The sequence below is a fragment of the Hydra vulgaris genome, chromosome 14 (assembly GCF_038396675.1).
Source record: "Hydra vulgaris chromosome 14, alternate assembly HydraT2T_AEP".
Classification (NCBI taxonomy): domain Eukaryota; kingdom Metazoa; phylum Cnidaria; class Hydrozoa; order Anthoathecata; family Hydridae; genus Hydra; species Hydra vulgaris.
In genome coordinates this window covers 27,118,497-27,140,829 of record NC_088933.1, presented here as the reverse complement: position 1 = coordinate 27,140,829, position 22,333 = coordinate 27,118,497, and the positions used below count along the sequence as shown (strand labels likewise).

Genomic DNA, 22,333 nt, shown 5'->3' with positions numbered 1-22,333 from the left:
ATACACACAAAGACACACACACACACACATATATATATATATGTATATATATATATATATATATATATATATATATATATATATATATATATATATATATATATATATATATATATATATATATATATATATATATATACATATATACACATACATATATATATATATGTATATATATATATATATACACATATATACATATATATATATATATGTATATATATGTATATATATATATATATATATATATATATATATATATTTATACATGTGAGCGTTTTATTTTAGAATTTAATTGGTTTTAGTAATAATTTTTTACGACAGTAATTGAGAAGAATCATAGCTCGGGTTGATACTTTCTTAACAACGTCGTGTTAACAATATGATATAACCGTAACAAAAACTTTTGAATTCTAAAAAACAAGAATTCCAGAGAGACCGGTAATATAATAACAAAAAGTTGAAATAAATCATAACACTTTTTACATGCACCCCTTGGTCTTGTTTTTTTGGTCAACTAAAAATATAAATCTCTTAGACGCCGCAAATTTTCACCTGCGCTCGCTGCCTGTCTGGTCGACCGCTTTCTAATTTACCTGCACGTTTCATCGGTATGAATCACACCTAGTTCATCTTCCATTACTTTATTTATTTTTTGATCATTTTGTTTTGCTTGTTGTTGCTAATTTCGAAAAGTGTTTTTTTTTGAATAGGTCGAAAAAAGGTTGTTCGAATTCCTTCTTTGGTAAAGTTTATAGATGTGCGCCTTGTACTTTGCCATTAGTTCCTCAAATAAGTTTCAAAACTTTTCACATACGCCATTGACTTTTTGGAATCTTGGTATCATCTTGTTTAAAAATTACATCATTTGCTACTAGTTGTTCGGAATATGAAGATTTATCTTTAACATATAAATGGTGTTGTTTAAGTTCATTAAGATACGAAGTTGTCAATCTCTTCCAAAAATTAAATATTGCTATTTTAAAAAATTTTTTTTTTTTGAAACATCTTCAGGTAGTATGTAAATTTCATTCAATTTATTATGAATACTTTGATCAAACATTAAATGGTATGGTTTTAAAGCTTCTTGAGTATCATCCTCGCTTATGTAAAATAAAGGACGACTGTTTATCACAGATTCAATTTCGCATAGTATTGTTTCTAAATTTTCGTAAGATAGAAGAGTCTTTCCAATTGTTTTCTGCAATGTAATTTTAACAGATCTAACTAAACGCTCGTAAAACCACACCACAAGGGGAAAGCTGGTAGAATAAACTTCTGTTTCACATCGTTCTTTGTCATAAATATTTTAACTTCTTTAGATTTAAAGGTTTTAAAAGTATCAGAAATAATAAGTTTAGGATAACCTCTTCGTGCTGCAAAACGCTTAAAAGCTCTAATGAAGGTTGGAATTTTCAAGTCAGGTGTGAGTTCGAGACGGATTGCTTGACTAGACGCGCAAGTCAGTAGCAAATCATAGACTTTACAGACAACAATAAAGGTCCTGCGTAATCCAAACCAGTGGATTGAAACGAATAAAAATTATTAACTCAAAAATCAGGTAAGTCTGGGCTGCTAGGTGGTAACAATGTTTCTACCTGGGAATTTCATGCATGTTACACATTGTCTAATAATACTTTTTTTTGTTGATCGTTCTTTTATTTTTCAAAATTGGGAACATACTTTATTCAGCGTTAATTCGATTCCATGATGCAAAATTTTTTCATGACAGTTACGAATGAGTAATATCGTGAAACAACTTTCCTTGCCTCGTAATATTAAGGGATGCTTTACTGTAAAGTTCGAGTTAGCATTTTCAAATGTTCCTCGTAGTCGTAGTAGTTTATCTTCATCATCAAATAACTTAAGTGACCTTCCTAACCTATCAAATCTTATGTCGTTTTGTAAAATTCTTTGTTCGTCTTTAATCCATTCATTGAGTGCATATTTGTACTCGTCTATAGTCAAGATTACTTGTTTGTTTAATGATAGCTTTTTCATTGTTTTTACTAAATTTTTAATAAATCGAAAAACATATGCAGTAGTTATAATTATTTTTTCAAATGAACAAAATCTACCTGCATCAATAACACTAGTCAAACCTGGCGATGATTCTAAAACAATATTACAAACAACTAAATTTCCCCCTTATTTACATTCAGACATAATATCAACATTTAACTCGTTATCAACTGTAAATTCTTTAATCTTTTCATTTATATTTAACAAAAATTCTGGTCCTATTAACCAACATCCTAAATCAACAAAATTATTTATGTGAGTAGGAAAATGAGTTGGGTTCAATTCTTCCCTAATGTGATTCCATTTTTGTCTTTTATCAATTTTTCTAATGGCATTTACTCAATTCTCTACTCATGGTTTCCACGTTTTCTCTTTTCCTTTAATCCAATTCAATGCTACCTCTGAGTCGCACTAATAAATTACATTGTCAAATTTCACTCTTCCACTCAAAACTCTTAACACTTCCTCTATAAGTCTGCTCAGTAACACACAACCTAATAGCTCTAGTTTAGGTATACTTATTTCTTTTAAGGGCAAAACACGTGCCTTTGAAACTAAAAACTTTCTATTCATTTCAAAACATGTTTCTATAACTAGATAAATAACAGCACAATAAATATACTTAGAGCTGTCACAAAATCAATGCAATTGAACACTCTTACTATCTTCATTAACTCTCTCAAACACAAATCTTGGAATTCTAACTGAACTTAACAACTCAAGGACTTTTAAAAATTCTGTCCATGCTGTTTCTATTCTTCCTGCTACTATTTCATCCCATTCACTCAAATCTTTACAAATCATTTGAAATATAGTTTTTACTCTTAAAGTTATCGGTGTTATAAAACCTTAGGGGTCAAAGAAAGATGCAGCCATTTTTAAAATATTTCTTTTAGTAGGTTTGATTGCTTTAGCTTTTTTAACAAAATTTTGATTTCAAAAACAAATTCATCTTATCAATATGTCCCAATCGATTCCTAAAATATTTATCAAATTATTGTTATTATATTTATTTTTCATAATTTCACTTTCAAAATTTTTTAATTCATCAACTATTAGATTGCATTCTGGGTTTTCATTTTAAATAGTTTCCTTTTTATTAAAATAATTTTGTAATTCCTTATCATTTGTTACCCACTTTCTTAATTCAAACCCTCCATCTAAAAATATTTTTTTGGATTTTTATAAAACATTTTTCCGTCTAAAACTGTTTCATAGCCAGAGGCTATGCCATCTACATAGAGATCATCTATTAACCTTTCAATAAATATTTTATCATTTTTTATATACTTTATTATTTTATATCGCATTGAACCTAAATTTTAGTAAAATGTCAAATATTTTAGATAATAAATTTGGACCTGAATACAAGCAATTATTCAAAGACGGTCATGTCGTAGAACATGATGGATTGAAAACAGCTCTAATTTTAGTGGTATCTTTATCTCTTCGAATGATAGGCCTGTTCGGCAAATAATGTACACACCCTGGTTCTTTAAATTTATAATACTCACTAACTTTTTCTATTATATTATTATTTTCATATTCTATGAAAATTTGATTATAATCAGCGACCAGTTTTTTTTATCGTTTAACCTATTTCTTAAATTAGATAGACGTTTTTTACAAAAAATTGTAGTTATCAGGAAGAAGGTCATGTTCAGTTTTGAAAGGTAACTTGATTATTAATGGTTCTTAATTATGTGTGATATTCCTTTTGAACTGATGCATCAAAAAACCCTTAGGAGATTCTGTGATCTTAACAGACCAAAATCTATTTAGGTCTTGCCTAAGCTTATCTTTTTCAGAATGAATCATAAAATATGACTCTGTGGCCTTTTGAGTATTATTTTTCTGTGGGATAGGACCACTTAATACCCACCCTATAACCGTATCACTAGCTACTAAACTACTCCTTGTACTTCTAATGATTCTTCCAGACAGAAGACTATCATTAAAATCTATACCCACTAAAATATCCACATGAAAATTTAGAGACCCGTCATCATGATCAGCTAATGAAAGTTTAGCTTTTTTTTTAAATTGACTACCAGATAATAACACATTCTGCATTTGAAGAGGACTACAAATAATGGGCACACATAATGCTTCCATATAAACACAATGATCTGAACATTTATGTTTGTGTATTATATTTATGTACCTTAAGCTGAACGACATTTAACAATTGTAAGGTTTGTTTATTATCCCTCCTAAATGATTTAATTATAATTTTTTTCTTTTTTAATAATCTTTAAGTTTAATCTTTTTTGAATATTCCCGCTTATATAAGACCTTTGGCTACTACTATCAAACAGGATTCTTGCCTTTAAGGATTTATTTTCAGAGACTGCACTTATGTTTGCTCTGGCTGTTTGCAATAAAATAGTTGAGATATGTTGTGTTGCATGCCCAACAAAACTGTTTTCTTGTTCACAAATAGAATTGTGATGCTTTCCTTTGCACTTACTACAAATATAATTTGCCTGAAAATTCTTGAGTATATGTTTCGTTCTAAGAGAATTAAAACATCTACCTTTTTTAAAATTTCTCTTTTAGTTGAAAAGTTTGTTATATTTTTGCATTCCCAAGGACTATGATTTTCTGAAAAATATACATAAGGATAAATAAATTTTTCTTTTATTTGATTATCTTTTTTAAATGAATTTGCATAAATTGTGTTTTTATTATTTTTAAAGTTATGATTAATATTCTGTGACTATAATCTTGCAGTTGTGAAAGTCTGACTATTTACTTTTCTGTAATCAATATTTTTATCATTAGTTAAACAACACTCTTTTGCATTTAATTCCTCTTGAAAATATTTTAGTAATAAATCTATAGTCCAAGCCTCCCCACTAAATTTCCTTGAAATTAACAGAACTAAATCGTCTGGTAATTTATCCTTTAAAATAGGAATCAAAAGACTTCCATAGGCGTTAGTTTTATTTTTTAATGATTTCAAATTTCGAATACTTGCCTCTATATCATTATAAAGTTTCCTTAACCCATCATCATTATCACTATTTTATCACTTTAAATTTTTTTAACAATAAATCCATGTGTGCAGAGATTAGAACTTGTGGGTTACCATATCGTTTGGTCAATAAAGAAACTACTTCTCTATAATTTTCAGACAATAAGGTTAAGCCACAGATAATAGTCAATGCTTGACCTCCAAAATATTTTTTTAAATAATTGAAGCAATCAATATCATTTAGATCATCATTGCTATGTATGGCAACATTAAACTGATCCTAGAATGTTTGCTATTCTAAAAAGTTACCCTTAAAAACTGGGAGTTCAATTTTTGGCAATCTACAGTTAATTTTATTTTTAGAGCTATGTTCAGAATTATTTTCAAAACCTAATTTTACAGATTCTAACCTTAGATTCAATTCAGAAAGTATATTGTGAAATGGAGCAGTTATTTCAACACTCGCTAAAACATCCTCCTCAACCTCATTTGGATCAAGTCTATTAACTATTTCTTCATCAATGTTATTTAAATTGGTATTAGAGTCACCTATTTTTCAAAGCTATAAGCTTGGACTGTGAAGTTTCATGGTCTTCTAAAGCTTGACTAATTTCTACAACATTTTTTTGAAAGATACTTCTTAATGCCTTTTTTCTACCTACCTTACTACATAATATTGCAGCCATAACTAATTTTCTTCATACAAATTTCTCGCTCACTCTTATTCACAATGGTCACAATGAAATATGTATCAACAACAATAACATATCGACTACTACTAATCAATCAACAAAGCAACAATGTTTTTCTTACCAACACTTGCTGAAACTATTCGAATCCTACACCAAATCAAATATAAATAAAACTTTTGTAAGTCGAATTGATTCTTTTTCTGAATTCAATAAATAATAAATGTATTTCTTCGCAATATTCTTCACTCAAGTTTCTTCATTTGCATCGAGCGCCATGTAATAATTGGTTTTAGTAACTATTTTTTACGACAATAATTGAGAAGAATCTTAGCTCGGGTTAATACTTTCTTAACAACCTCGTGCTAACAATATGATATAACCGTAACAAAAACTTTTGAATTCTACAAAATTCCAGATAAACCGGTTATATACTAACAAAAAGCCGTAATAAATCAAAACACTTTTTACATTTTTATTGCTTTAAATTTAGAATAATAAAGAGTGTCTCTGGATGTATCATTAAATCATTAGAGCATGATACAATAATTTGTTTGTTTATTTAATTGCTGCGGTGAGCAAATGCTCACTGAGTGGTTATCCACTTTAGCAGCAAATTTAAAAATTACAATTTGCAGTTTTAATTTGCCTAATAATGTTCATCAAGACTTTTTTTTTAAAGTTTAACACTGACTTATTCAGTTCGACTTAAAACGTCAAATTGTTCTGAATTGGAGTAACACGATTGTAAAAAAAGTTCCTTCCACTCGAGTGTCTACAGATCTCAGAGGTATATCTATGATTTTAGATATAGTCACGAACACTTCCAGCTGGTCCAGTTGGTCGACAAAAGTTTTTTAGGGAAGATACTGTATTTTGCTGATAAGAATTACTAAGACATTTAAAAAAGTTAATAAAATTGCTTCTTTCTCTTCTTATAAATAAGGTTAGTCTATTTAATCTTTCCTCATATAGAAGCTCTAAATATCCTGGAATTAGTCTTGTTGCTCTAAGTTGTATTCCTTCAATAAAGTTAATGACATTTTAAAAAAGGGATTCCCAATATAAGACGAAGATAGAAGACGCATATTCTAGATAAGGGTGTACTAGCAAAATATTTAACAATTTAAGTATATCGGCATTTAAAAATAAAAATGTGTGTCGGATAAGACCTAATAATGTTAAGTTTTATATATTATTATATATGTAGTATTTCATTTTCTTTAAAAGAAGGGTTTACTTAAGTAGTTAATAACTATTTAGTTATTTAATTGTAGTTAATCATTGACGCATAACTTTAAAATATTTTCATTCGAAATAACGAAATTATTCGGTTAAATTTGTAAGCTAATGACTATAAAAATTATGCAAAGAAGTAGTGAAGTTATTGTTTTAAAACATAACCAGGTTAAACTACACATTAGACCTCAGAATGGTCCAAAAGAAGAAGTGGGAATAAAGAAATCAAAATGGATTAAGCCAAGAGACGAGATGGTTGTGGAAAGAAATGACGCTAATTTTTGTTTGGAAAGCACAATTATTTCCATTTTTGCGCTTATTTGAAACTAGTTGTTGGACTAGTGTTGTAAGATTTTGAAATCAATTTTTAACATTCATATGGTTCTTACATAAAATGGAGCCATAAGAACTGTTGTATTTACAAAATACAACAAAAATGTATATTTTACAAGCCTTCCCGGGAAGCGCATGCGGTTGCACGCGTTGATCGTCCACGTTTAGAGTATTATTTTAAATTAGAAAGCGTTTCAATCATTCGAGACTAGGGTTTCTGAAAAACAGTGGTTTTCAAAAAACAGCTGTTTGCTGTTCCTAATTTTTCAAAAAACAGCTGTTAATAGCTGTTTTACTGTTTTTTTAAAAAATACAAAGAAAATAGTAAATTTATGTACTTTTTATTTAAATACTATATTGTATGACTTTTCTTACATGATTTGTTATAAAAATATTTAAGCAACACAAGTGCATTTAGTGATTTGTCCGATAATTGTGATCGAATTTTTGTACAGTAATTTGCGCATACTGAAAAAACACGCTCAACGTCAGTCGATGTTGGTTTAATTGAAAGTAATGCATTGTAAAGCATTTGTAGATGCTCTGTTCGTTTGCCTGTATTTTTGAAAAGGACAAATTCACTTTTTAACCATTTGAATTTATCTTGCCCCAATATTTTTGATGACTTTTCTTTTTGAAGAAGCATGTTAAGTTCATCTTGAAGCGATAAACTTTCTTGCTCGGCATCGTTAGACTCTGTGACTGTCATTTCATCATCATTTTCCTCGTTATTGATTCCAAAGAGGCGAGATGCAAGTTTTCCAGCAAAAATCAAAGTGTTTTTTGACGGTGTCGTGGAAGGATCGTTCAAGCTTCGCAAGAGATTCATTATATCGCTTGTCCAGCGCTCATCAATTCGGCGTTTTAAGTTCTCGTACAATGTTTTACTTATTTCGTTGTTCATCATTAGGGTTTCTGTCAGCTGTTTTACAGTAACAGTAAAACAGCTGTTTTTTCGCCAAAAACTAAGAACAGCAAACAGCTATTTTTTTGTAACTGTTTTTTACTGTTTTTTTTTTAATTTTGATATGTTACCGCGATTACATTTTACTTTTCTAAAGTTAAAGTGATTTGAAAAAAAAAATTTCCATACAAGTAACTACTTTTTTTAAAAAAAATCGCGGGGCTTTTCCCTTCGCTTTGAAGAAAGTGATTTTGTCACAATTTAAGTTAAAATAATAACTTATTATAACAAATAATTATTTAACAAAAAGTAAGCTATATTACGAATTAAGTTTAAATATCTTGCACTATTTAATACTTATTTAGATTTCAGCTATGTCTTTTGTTTGGGATTTTGCAATTAAACGCAAGAATGCAAAAACAAAAGATCTCGAAGGTCAATGCAAACGTTGCGACAAAGTTATTAAGTGTTCTGGTAATTCAACGACCACATTAAAGAGGCACTTGATTTCACATGGTATTACGTTTGATAAACCACCTGATGCAGCTGAATCCAGTCAACAAGCTGTAACTGAAAAGAGAACAATGATGATCCCTGATATTTTTAAAAAAAATGACACTTAAGGAGATAGTAAGTGATTTGGCCACTGACAATATTTCAATATATGCCATCACAAACAGCAAATATATCCGTTTATCCATATCACGAGACGATTTTAAGTTGCCAAGAAACGAGAGCGACGTCATGAAATTAATTCAATGATTATGATGATAAGAAACAAAAAATGATCGGCAATATCAAAGAATTGCTGCAGAAGAATGCAAAGTTTAGCTATTCGGTTGACGAGTGGACAAGCATACGAGGACGGCAATACTTCGGAGTGAATCTTCACAATAATGTTAATAAGCTGACTTTTAAGACAGGACTTGTTCGCATATTAGGCTCATGGTCAGCTATGGATATGATAGAAATTATGAAAAAGCATTTTTTAAGTTTTGGTTTATCAATGAAAACCGATATTGTTGCTGCTACTTTGGATGGTGCCTCTGTAAACAAAAAATTTATTCCTCATGCTGAGATAGAGGCGCAATTTTGTCTAAATCACGGAATTCATCTTGCCGTTTGCGATACACTCTATAAGAAAAATAATCTAGTCGATGATTTGGAATACATTGATATCGATGATGTATCAGAAACAGATGAATTTGACGAGAATGGTGAACTTCAATTTCTCGAGGAAAATTTTTATGATGTCGAAACTGATTACAAGGACCTTCTTAAGAAATCACGAGAACTTGTTAAATTTATAAAAAAATCATCTGTCAAAAACCATGCGTTTCAAATTCACGTCAAAAATGAGTTAGGGCATGAGAAAGAACTTCATCTCGACGTTAAAACTAGATGGAACTCAATTCTAACAATACTTGAGTCACTTATACAAACAGAAAATTCTATTTGAGCAACATTATTTGACTTTAACTCACTTCATCTAATCGATTCCTTGGATTTTGGTGCGCTTAAAAATTTGCTCAGAGCTTTAGATCCTGTGAAACTTGCAGTGGAGAATTTAAGTCGAGAAGACGCAACATTAGAGACTGCTGATACAATCATCGAATTTATGTTAAAAAAGCTTTCAATGATGAACAACGAAATAAGTAAAACATTGTACGAGAACTTAAAACGCCGAATTGATGAGCGCTGGACAAGCGATATAATGAATCTCTTGCGAAGCTTGAACGATCCTTCCACGACACCGTCAAAAAACACTTTGATTTTTGCTGGAAAACTTGCATCTCGCCTCTTTGGAATCAATAACGAGGAAAATGATGATGAAATGACAGTCACAGAGTCTAACGATGCCGAGCAAGAAAGTTTATCGCTTCAAGATGAACTTAACATGCTTCTTCAAAAAGAAAAGTCATCAAAAATATTGGGGCAAGATAAATTCAAATGGTTAAAAAGTGAATTTGTCCTTTTCAAAAATACAGGCAAACGAACAGAGCATCTACAAATGCTTTACAATGCATTACTTTCAATTAAACCAACATCGACTGACGTTGAGCGTGTTTTTTCAGTATGCGCAAATTACTGTACAAAAATTCGATCACAATTATCGGACAAATCACTAAATGCACTTGTGTTGCTTAAATATTTTTATAACAAATCATGTAAGAAAAGTCATACAATATAGTATTTAAATAAAAAGTACATAAATTTACTATTTTCTTTGTATTTTTTAAAAAAACAGTAAAACAGCTGTTAACAGCTGTATTTTGAAAAATTAGGAACAGCAAACAGCTGTTTTTTGAAAACCACTGTTTTTCAGAAACCCTATTAAATAGTGCAAGATATTTAAACTTAATTCGTAATATAGCTTACTTTTTGTTAAATAATTATTTGTTATAATAAGTTATTATTTTAACTTAAATTGTGACAAAATCACTTTCTTCAAAGCGAAGGGAAAAGCCCCGCGATTTTTTTTAAAAAAAGTAGTTACTTGTATGGAAATTTTTTTTTTCAAATCACTTTAACTTTAGAAAAGTAAAATGTAATCGCGGCAACGTATCAAAATTAAAAAAAAAAACAGTAAAAAACAGTTACAAAAAAACAGCTGTTTGCTGTTCTTAGTTTTTGGCGAAAAAACAGCTGTTTTACTGTTACTGTTAAACAGCTGACAGAAACCCTATTCGCGACAAAAAGCTAAACTTAACTACTAATTAGTAACAAAATATCAAGTTTAATTTTGTAAACTAGAAAATTTAATAATACAAAAATTTTTTGTATAAAATATTTTTATAAATTTTTTAGTTGTTGTTGAAAAAAACATCATCTTTTATGACGATGTAACAACACTTGAAAGTTTTAATATACAGTTATTTGACGATTTTTTTCAGTCCATATAATTAAGAAACTAAATTACTGTGTACGCTAGAACTATAAGAAATTTTGTTTATTTTTTTAAATTTTTTTTACGTTAACATATTTTTGCTATATTAAATATAGAAAAAATAATATTGAGAAAAGAAAACGTCAAATTTTGACGTTTTTTTTCTCAATACTTATATAATAGGAAAATAAGAAAATAAATTTTTAATTATTTGTAAAAAATATTATTTGATTAATAATTTTTGTTAATGACGGAATAAGTTAAGTAAAAGAATAACATAGTTTCTTTAATAAATGTATTTAGAGCATTTGATGCATGCCGGTAATTGTATCGTTTATATTGCTCAATTTCTAAAGTTAATACGATTTACTAGAGATTTTGAAGATAACGATTGCTCTGTTTAAAAAAATGTACTTAATATCTTTAAAAAATCTTTTAAAGAGGCTGCTAAAAATTTCCTTCAGAAAGTTCAGTTAATTAACATTGCGTTACTCCACAAAATTATTCAGCATCGCTTAATTTTTTTACATAAAAACCTTGTTAAAAAAAATAAGTTTTTTTTTTTTTTTTTACAAATAAATAGCATTTAGTTTTCTGGCTTTCCTGCGCATTGACAAAAACAGCTAAGTTTAACAAAACATTTGAATAAATTTACCTGTGTTTCTAGCGTAATTAATAAAGTATTTTCTCTATATACTTACTGAAAAAAGTCTCCAAAGAAATTGATATCAAAAAATATTTATATTTTTGTAATATACTTATGTACTTTTCTGCTCGACTTGTATCAATATAAATAGTGGAAAAAAACAAAACGCCCTAAAAAAATTTTTTTTTACTATTATTAAATTTTTTTTAGCTTGTTTTGTTTAGATTTTCTATTTCGTATTATTTCGTATTATTTCGTATTATTTTGTATTTTTTCGTATTATTTCGTATTATATCGTATTATTTCGTATTATTTCGTATTATTTCGTATTATTTCGTATTATTTCGTATTATTTCGTATTATTTCGTATTATTTCGTATTATTTCGTATCATTTCGTATTATTTCGTATTATTTCGTATTATTTCGTATTATTTCGTATTATTTTGTATTATTTTGTATTATTTCGTAGTATTTCGTATTGGTTCTTTTCTTTGAATATTGCTGTTTTATTCTCTAGTTTCTTATAGCTTTGTTTTGCCGCAAGTTCTTAAAACGCTATTTAAAAACGTGGTCAAGTTGTCTAAAACAATTACTTTAGGCGTGGATGTATAAGGTTTGCTACCGCGTGCGCTTTCTTGGAAGGCTTGATATAAACAATTCAAATAAATAAACTAACTGAAGAGACAAAAAGGTTAAAAACAAAATACATAAGTTTAAAGTTAAAAAAAGAAGTTTTAAAATAGAAAACAATAATAAAAAATTATACACTAATAAAAATATTTAATTAAGCTTTTAAAGCGAACTTTACAGCTAAAAAAAAATGAAATTTATTTAGTTAATTCAAAAAAAAATAGTTTTCACACATTGTTTATATTGTCGTGTTTTATATACTGTTTTCATCGTCCTATGTTTTTTTAGGTTATTAGTTTAAGTATGTATTTTTGTGCGCTGTTTGTACTGTTTGTTGTTTTATTTTTCCAGACATTCTTGTTTATTTTTATTTTATTTTGTGTATTCTGTTTATAAGACATTATTTTGTATGGGTTATATATCATGTTTTTTTGTTCAATTTTTATTGCCCAGTCTTATTTTTTTTCCTTTTAGTTTGTTTAAAGTTGGTCATACATTTTTAAAGTTGTTCATTTTTTCGAAAGTGTATATCTATATGTAATTGTATACACTTCTATGTGAATGAATATAGGTGCATGTGTATTCTGTAAACAAAAGTATATATATGTTTGTAAACTGTGTACGCATATCTATATATAACTGTATACGTGTATATGTATGTTTGTGTATGCACGTTACAATATAAAATTTTATATATTTTTTAAAGACTCTTTTTTTAACAATATTTTTTATTTTCATTTTTTTTTAAAAAAAAAATCAAAAATATAGTTAAATTTTTTGATAAATATATAAATATATTTTTTCAAAATATTGTTTTGATTTTTGATAGCATTACTTCAATGGTAAATATTCTTTTCTTATTTTTAACATTTTTAATTTTATTATTTTTCTTTTTTTCTTGCGTCTACCTAAATAATTGTTTACTGTCATTGTGAGATGTTACGTTTTATCAGTACCTTATAACTGTACCTGTCCTACATTATATGTATGGCTATTTTTATTTGGAAAAACATGTAACTTAATAATATTCTTATCATTATTATTTCCATTAGTGTTATTACTATCATTATTATTATTAGTAATGTTTTTCCTTTATTTTTATGTTGTGATTTTAATATTTTTTTTCTTTTTTATTTGTAAATATTATTTTTATCATTATAATAATTAATATTTAAATCATTTACATTAGGTGTTTACTTAATATTAGTAATATTACTATTTGAAAACAACTTTAAAATGTAACCACAAACTGTTTAGTAATAAGTATATTGATTATATATTAAGGGTGCATCGACGCTTACTTTTGGCAGATGCCGATTAGTACAGGCCGATGTTCTGGCATCAGCCTTTAATTAGAGTCTTTACTCTTTAATAAATAGGTAAAGAAGCATCTTATGAAAAAATTGTTCAAAAAATATTTCGAAAGATTTAGTGCCTGCGGATGCGTCTAATGATTTTTCTTTGTTGAATATATATATATATATATATATATATATATATATATATATATATATATATATATATATATATATATATATATATATATATATATGTATGTATGTATGTATGTATATATATATATGACATACTTAAGGCTGATGATAACAGGCTTCAATCAAAGCTCAATTTGGTTGGTTCAAAAGGAAAAGGAAATGTAAAATTACCTATCTAAGGAAAAATATTTGCAAAAGTGTAATTGGTAGGATATTATTTTTATTTTAAGCGTAAAAGTTTAATTTTAAGTGTTTATTTCTCTTTAATGGCTGCTTGTTGAAATTAAATGAATTTAGTTAAATTAACAAAAATTAGGTGTTAAACTTTTCTTGAACAAATCAGAAAATAAATTAAATTAGTTAACATAAAAATTTCAAATATTCATATGAAATAATATAAATTAAAAAATTTCATTCCTCCTCTCTATAGAATTTTACTTGCTTGACTAAATTTGAATATTTTTGCATTTATTTTCTAAAACCAATTAAGCGCTATTATGCAAAAGCAACAGACAAAGTAATTCGTACACAATTAGCTTTCTGCTTGAAGTATGCAACTCATCGTTAAAATGGAGGTAAACGGAAAATCTATTAGCACGAAAAAGAAGTTCTAGAAGTTAATAACAGAAGGTGATAACGAAAATCAAAAAGATGATACCTGTCAAATAGAAGGTGACGTTAGGTTATACGAAAACCAAAGTAGGTAAGAAAATGAAAAATAAACTACCCTCTTACTCCAACTAGTACAACGTTTTAAAAAATACGTTTTAGTAAATTTTCTAAAAGTGTAATCTTTCGAAAACGTTTAAAAAACGTAACATAAGTTCAACGTTGTTTTTTTAATGCTGAATCAATGTTGATATTTCAACAACGCTTTCATGTTTCCAAATCAACGCTTAAATCAACGTTTGTAAATCAAAGTCAGTTCAACGTTAATTTATAGACATTGAATCAATGTTGATATTTTAGCGTCAATTTTTTGTTTCTAAATCAACGCTTAAATCAACGTCCTTAAATTAGCGCGTTTTCAACGATGCATCATAATTTAAAAATGCGGTGATTCCTTATATCACCAAACCGCTTAGAATTGTTTAATAAACAGTATCTTTAACTAATAGTATTATATTTAAGTGCCAATGAAGTCTTTTAATGCGTTGTTAAAAACCATATTAAACTCATTTAATGACTATGGTAACCAATGATATAATTATGTTTACTTGCGTTAACTTTGAGTTTTAGTATTAATATAATCATGAAAAACTAATGACTTCGAATAATAAACATACTTTATGGAAATAAAACATACTTAAGTGCAAAATTTAAGTATGTTCTTATTTATATCACATTAGAATGTTTAGGAAAATGTTGAAAAAACCACCTCTTTTGGTTTGGGTTGTAAACTTTGTACAATCATAACCTATGAACTTTGAATTATTAAACTTGCCAGATTAAATTTTGTATAAGAAAATAAAAAATAAAAGTTACTGATATGACGCCGTCACTTTCGGGGTAGGTCAGTAAATCTTTTAGGGTAATTCTTTTCCAGGATCCAATCACCACAAGTTTATTTCTTAATCTACGTACAAATCATTGCTTAGTTACAGTGTGTGTTATAAGTATATTACACAGTGGTACAGCAAAATATTGTTTGCCAGTAGGCATACCAAATTTCCGTTTCTCTGTAACAATACCTTTACTAAAAATGCAATAAAAAAAAACTCTTTACATACATCTTGATGCTCTAAATTATGTGGCCCTGGGCCTAGTTGCATGAGGAACAGTAAATGTTGCTTACGTTAGCCTGGCGGTAGTTATGTCACCGATACTACACGCATGTAAAAGTATTTACAAAAATAGTTCTAAATTTTTCACGCCTATAAAAGTATCCCAGGGTCTGGGGATACTTTTGAGCATGTGCCCTTTTTTCTTGTTAAAGTGACGAATAAACCTTACAAAAATAAAGCATCCTCTAAGCCATTTTGGAGCTTCTAAAAATGCAGGACATGGGATTGTAGCCCCCATAATTCAGGATTGCTTTAAACTTTCCCTCCCTAGCTTTTTAAAAAATAAAAACTTTTACGCATAAAATCTGTAAAAAGAACTACAGTCATGCCAATTATGCCTTTTAAATAGTTTACCCTTTCTGAGTCTCCAATGGATAAATGCGCCTTCTCACTGCCGTGTTTCAGCTTAGTCTGACTTCTACACTTTACTTGTTTGCATTACTATTGTACGAAATACTTCCAAAGTAATAGTATAATTTAAGTAAATTTACTTACTTTTTTTATAAAGATCACTTTTAAGTTACTTTACAAATTATATAAAATGTAAGCTAATGTAATTTAAATTTCATTTCATATGTTTATTTTTAATAAAAATTGGTTATTATTTTAAAATAAAAGAATTACTACTTGAAAAACATTATTTTGTTTTATAATTTAATTTACATTTTGTAGCATATTAATTTATTGTAATTTACTTTCATATGCAAGTTTTTATACAGTATCGGACAAAATAAGTCCAACCAAATAATGCAAATTTAGTTTCTTTTTAAACAACTGCTGCATTTTTTCAATTTTTCAAATTTTTCAAAGAGAAATAACTATGCAACCGTTTAGAGACAAAGTTCTTCAAGTTTTATTCATCACAAAGTTCATTATTTGTAAACGAAAATTATTAAATTAATCAAAAGTATTAAAAAAAATTGATTTCCTTCTGGACAAAACAAGTGCAACTCGACAAATTGTTGACCAAGCTGTATTTCGCTATCAATATTTCGTGGCGTATCCTTTGTTGTCGATCACAGCCTTGCATCTTCAAAGCATAGATTCGATCAAGTGATCAATGAAACTTTGTGGAATCGCTGCCCAGGCCTTTTGGATTTGTTCAAACAGTTGATCCTTATTACGAACACCTTCACGATTAATTCAGCGGTTGACGATCTCCCCCGGTTCTCGATAGAGTTGAGATTCGGAGATTGAGGCAACCAATCCATCACCGATAGGTGGTTGTCTTGAATCCACTGCGTGACTACTTTTGCAGCGTGTTTCGGATCGTTGTCTTGCTGAAAAACCCATTTTATTGGCATACTCCATTCAGCATGAGGTAACATAACATCTTTCAGGATTATTTCATACATGTCCATTATTCCATCGTTTCAATGTATTGGACCAAGACCGTTAGCAGAAATACAACCCCAGACCATTACATTGTCTTCACCATGCTTCACGGTCTTATGGCAGTAACGTAAATCGAGGCGTTTTCCGGCCGGTTGACGTACACGGTAAATGCCATCGCTCCCAATGATGTTGAACTTCGATTCATCACTGAACAGGACAGTTCGCCATTTCTGCACATTCCAGTCAATATGAGATGTAGCAAACAGGAGTCTTTTCATCTTATTTTTTAGTGAAATCAGCGGTTTCTTTGCAGGCCATCGAAAAAACAATCCGGCTTCAACAGCACGTCGTCTGATTGTTCGGTCCGATACAGGCAGCTCTAATTGCTTTTGTATCTCGACTGATGATATCCAGGGATCCTTCTTGACGGATCTGACGATCATAGAATCATCTCTAGAAGTGGTATAACGTGGTCTTTCACCTTTGTTATCTGCTGCCATCTTCCCCGTAGAACGATATTTGGATCATAGTCTTGATGCGGTCCATTTTTTCACGCGATATTTATCACAAATACTTTTTTGTGACATTCCACTTACGTAATTGCCAATAATTTTCTTTCTTAGTTCCGATCCAAGACTGTCGGGAGCCATTTTTGTACTTGAAGTCATAAAAATAATAAAAATAAATAATCACGCTTCCCAAGGTTTACCGTGTTACATTTACCTTGTGATGATACAATAATGCTCTGTGGAACACAACGTCTTGGTTTGATGTGGACTGCATTGATGTAATGAAACACTTGTTGTATTTCACTTCTTGTACCAATGTTCTTCGATAAAACACTTTGATAAAACACACTTCGATAAACTGTCATGATAATACTGACTGATTGACTTCCATACACTGACTGAATTACATGTCGATTTACATGTCTCATATATAGTAAAATGAAACTGTGTAAACCTGTTCTGGAAGATTCTAGATGCTTCTTTTCGATGCTTCTTGAAGCTTCTGGATGCGTCTGGATGCGTCTGGATGCTTCTGAATGTTTCAGGATATTTCTTGATGCTACTGGATGCTTCCAGATGCTTCTACTGGAATTTTTTGGAAGCTTCTGCATGCTTCTGGAAACTTCTGGAAACTTCTGAATACTTTCTTTAATTATTAAAAAACTAACGTGACGTTGACACGGGCCAGACTTAAGAAAATGAAACAAACCAAAAAAGTTGCACTTGTTTTGACCGCTGGAAAATGGCACTTGTGAACGAAATTCTACCTGTGTGCTGTCACATGTCAGCTGATTGCTCCTGTCATGGCATGCTATGACTTCAGACTCCTGAACTGTTTGCTGTGGTAGTTTAGTTCGTTTCGTTTTTAAGACATGTAAAATTAGGAACACTTTTTTATATTGTTCGTTGTTGGTTGCAAATTTTTTGTCCAATACTGTATATATATATATTTTTTAAATTAGTTACTAATATAGGTAAATAAAAAATACGTATGGGGAAACAATTATGCTATGTAATGTAATTTTCAAAAGTAATGAACTTTTAAATGTAAAAAAAAGCTTTTTTATATGACTTTCTTTACATGTAACAGTAAATTACGTTTTGATGTAATCTTTTTTTACATAACTACTTTTGAAAGTAAAAAAAACTTATATTATAAATTGAAAAGTTTTTAAAAAAATCAAATTGCTTTTATGGAAATCTAACTTTTTATTAAACGTTTAAAATTATTTTTGTAATTTACATTTTGATGAAAAATAAGTTAATCTTAAAAATAAGTTAATCGTGTAAGTAAAAAAAAGGGTAAGTAAAAGAGTCATCCCTAATCAAAAGGTATTTTGGATATCAAAAAAATGATCTAAACATAATGTTTCAGATACCAACAAATAAAAAAATTATTGTTAATTGTTAATTTTAAAATTAAAAAAGATTGGCCAGAAGTTAAGGATTTATTTCAAATAACATTTCAAAACAACAATTTACAAAAGAAAAACTTAAAAAAAAATGCATTTCAATATTTCGCTGAACCAACTTTTTCTAACAAACATTGAGTTGTTCACTTTGACATTAAATTTACTAGATTTCGAGGTGTTTTTTTAGGCAAAATGTCAAGCAGTTTCCTTTTTTCTATTTTCATTTGAAATTTCAATTTGTCTAAGAGATGATGTAACCAGGATCATAAATTTTCTATGCAATTTAAGTCACGGCTGTTAGCAGGCCACTACATTTTTGAAATTTGATTGGCTTCAATTATAAAATGGCACAAAGCACCATACTATTGATATGATATTGCTGTGTTTTTTTCTTCAAATATTTTGAATGAGGGATATGGGAAACTATCTTAAATTTTAATACATCAATCAGCATGAAGTCAATTTTCAAAGAATCGATAGCATCTGAGTTCTGGAAATTTTAAGCAGTTTAAATGCCTACACTACCACTACCTTGCTTGGTTTATTTTCATCTACAATTCAAATCAAATCTTTTTTGAGGTGATCGCCGTAGCATAACACGAAATTCTTGCATATCTACCTCATTATTCATTTTTTCTGAGCATATAACATTTTGCCACATTCAATTAGGTCAGCTTTTATGTTGGTTACACCAGGTCATCCTTGCTTATATATATATTATATATATATGTATATATATATATATATATATATATATATATATATATAAATGTATATATATATATATATATATTTATATATATATATAAATATATACATATATATATATATATATATATATATATATATATATATATATATATATATATATATATATATATATACATAAATAAATATATATATATATGCATATATATATATATATACATAAATAAATATATATATATACATATATATATATATATATATATATATATATATATATATATATATATATATATATATATATATATATATATACATAAATAAATATATATATATATATATATATATATATATATAAATAAATAAATATATATATATATATATATATACATAAATAAATAAATATATATATGTATATATTTATATATATATATATATATATATATATATATATATATATATATATATATTTATATATACATATATATATATATATATACAAATAAATAAATATATATATATATATAAGTAAATATATATGTATATATATATATATATATATATATATATATATACATATATATATGCGCTGTATCACATAGTATTCTATCTGATACAGGGCATATTATATATCCCCTGATAATTTTGCATATAAGTTAAAGCTTGTTTTAGGGAGATTAAATCAGTGTGTTTCATAAGAATTATTAGTGCGTTTTAAATTTTAGTCTTAAGTGGAGTTTGGTTGTGTCAGATGCGATAATTCGCGCCTGTTTACTTTATGCGTTCAAACTTGGAACCAAAGCTGCAAAAGCTCGTTGTAAGATATTCGCTGCTTTTGGGGAAGGTACTATAGCAGAACGAACGGGTCAAAATTGGTTTAAAAAATTTCCTCTGGAAATGAAAATCTTGAAGATGAACCAAGATCTGAAAGACCATCCATCGTAAGCAACGAGTATATCAAGCTAAAAATCGAGCAGGACTCCAGTCAAACATGTCAGGACCTTGCCTTAAGATTTAATATGAGTGATAAAACTATTCGTTTACGTTTGCACCAACTTGGAAAACGTTGGAAGTTGAGCAAATGGGTACCTTATGAGTTAAGTGGAACAAACAAGCTACAGCTCTTAACCATTTGTTATTCATTGCTTTCCCGCCAAATTTTAGTGCCATTTTTTCACCGGATGTTGACGTGCGACAAAAAATGGATTATGTACTGCAACAAAAAACGAACATATCATCGGCTAGCCAGTAATGATCCAGTACCGATGAATCCTAAACCAAGCACTCACCAACAAAAGGTTTTACTGTGTGTATGGTGGACTACAGCAGGTATCGTTCACTATGAGTCGCTAGTAGACAAACCATTACTGCTGAGATATACTCAGACCAATTGGACAGAGTTTCGGTTATATTTCACCTAAAACAAGCAGCTTTGGCAAACAGAAAAGGTGTTGTATTCCACCAGGACAACGCCAGATCGCACATTGCAAAAATCACGCGGGAAACTCTAGCACGTTTACAATTGGAGATTCTACCCCACCCTTTGTATTCACTAGACCTAGCGCCAAGCGACTATCACCTTTTTTTGCCCCTGGATAATCATATGAGGAATCGACATTTTCCAAATAAAGAAGATCTTGAAAATGAGTTAATTCAATTTTTCAGCTACCAAACTCAAGACTTTTATAAAAATGAAATATACCAGCTTGTTTCACTATGGGAGAAAGTTATTCTTGCTGAAAGAGACTATTTTTCAGAATAAACTTTGTTAAAACTGTTTTTATGTGTATTTATTTATGGATCTGCAAAACCGCAGTGCGGAAAAGTGGGACGAGGGAAAAGTGGGACAGCCTGAAATTTCTAATTTCTGAGTGGTGCCTAAATACTGTTATTTAATGTAAACAATTATATTTTGTCCCCTCTATTTTGCAGAATTAGCTTTGTTTCCTTGTATGATCCCGAATTTTGAAATGTGTCTTTACAAAGTGTTTACAGTGGGACAGAATAAAAAAATGTTTATTTGATTATTTCGATTAGTGAAAGCTCTTGAACATTTTTATGTCTATTAGGGGATTTTATGATTTTATCAGTTTTAATTTAATATTTGTGTTAAAATGTTATTTTAAATTTATTTATACCACTTCTGCTCACACTTGTCCCACTTTACCTCAATAGTACGGTTTCTCTAGAAGCAAAAATTTATAAACTTAGTTATAACTTGCTGGAAACCTAAAGGGATTGAATCGGTGCCTAAAAAGAAGGTTTATTTAGAAAAACTTTTCTGGTTCAGTTTATATATCAAATAAAAAAGATATTGCAACTACCCAAAAAAAAATTGACGTGTACCACTTCTTCCCACTCTCTCCTTCAAACAAAATATTAATAATATTGTAAGTAATTTAGAAAAATCTTTTTTTTTTTTGCACTTATTAAAGTATTTTTATTACTGTCAAAATGAAATGCAATATTGTCGAAATTAAATACATCACAAATGAAATTAAATGCAGCATTGTTGTTAGGTACTGATACTATATCCGAATTGAATGATTAAATTTTTAAAATGATTATATAACCATCTGCAGATGGTTTTCAATTTTTCACAATGTTAAGGATTTAACTGAACAAAATACAAATATAACGCAAAAATCCTGGTAAAATGTGCTTGTTAAAGCTTTTCAATTTTTGTTACTCAAATTATGCTTAGCATTTATTTAAAACTCCTTCTACTTGATTAAATAAAAAAAAACAAAAAAAAAACTGCATTATA

At 28.6% G+C, this 22,333-nt stretch overlaps 1 long non-coding RNA gene across 1 annotated transcript; it reads right to left on the bottom strand.

Moving 5' to 3' along the window:
- Window positions 1-344: 344 nt before the first annotated feature.
- LOC136090655 (uncharacterized) lies at window positions 345-6,061 on the bottom strand. Its single transcript, XR_010643604.1, has 2 exons — window positions 5,813-6,061; window positions 345-2,009 (listed from the first exon to the last, which is right to left on the bottom strand). It is a non-coding gene; the product is annotated as an uncharacterized LOC136090655 (long non-coding RNA).
- Window positions 6,062-22,333: the final 16,272 nt, after the last annotated feature.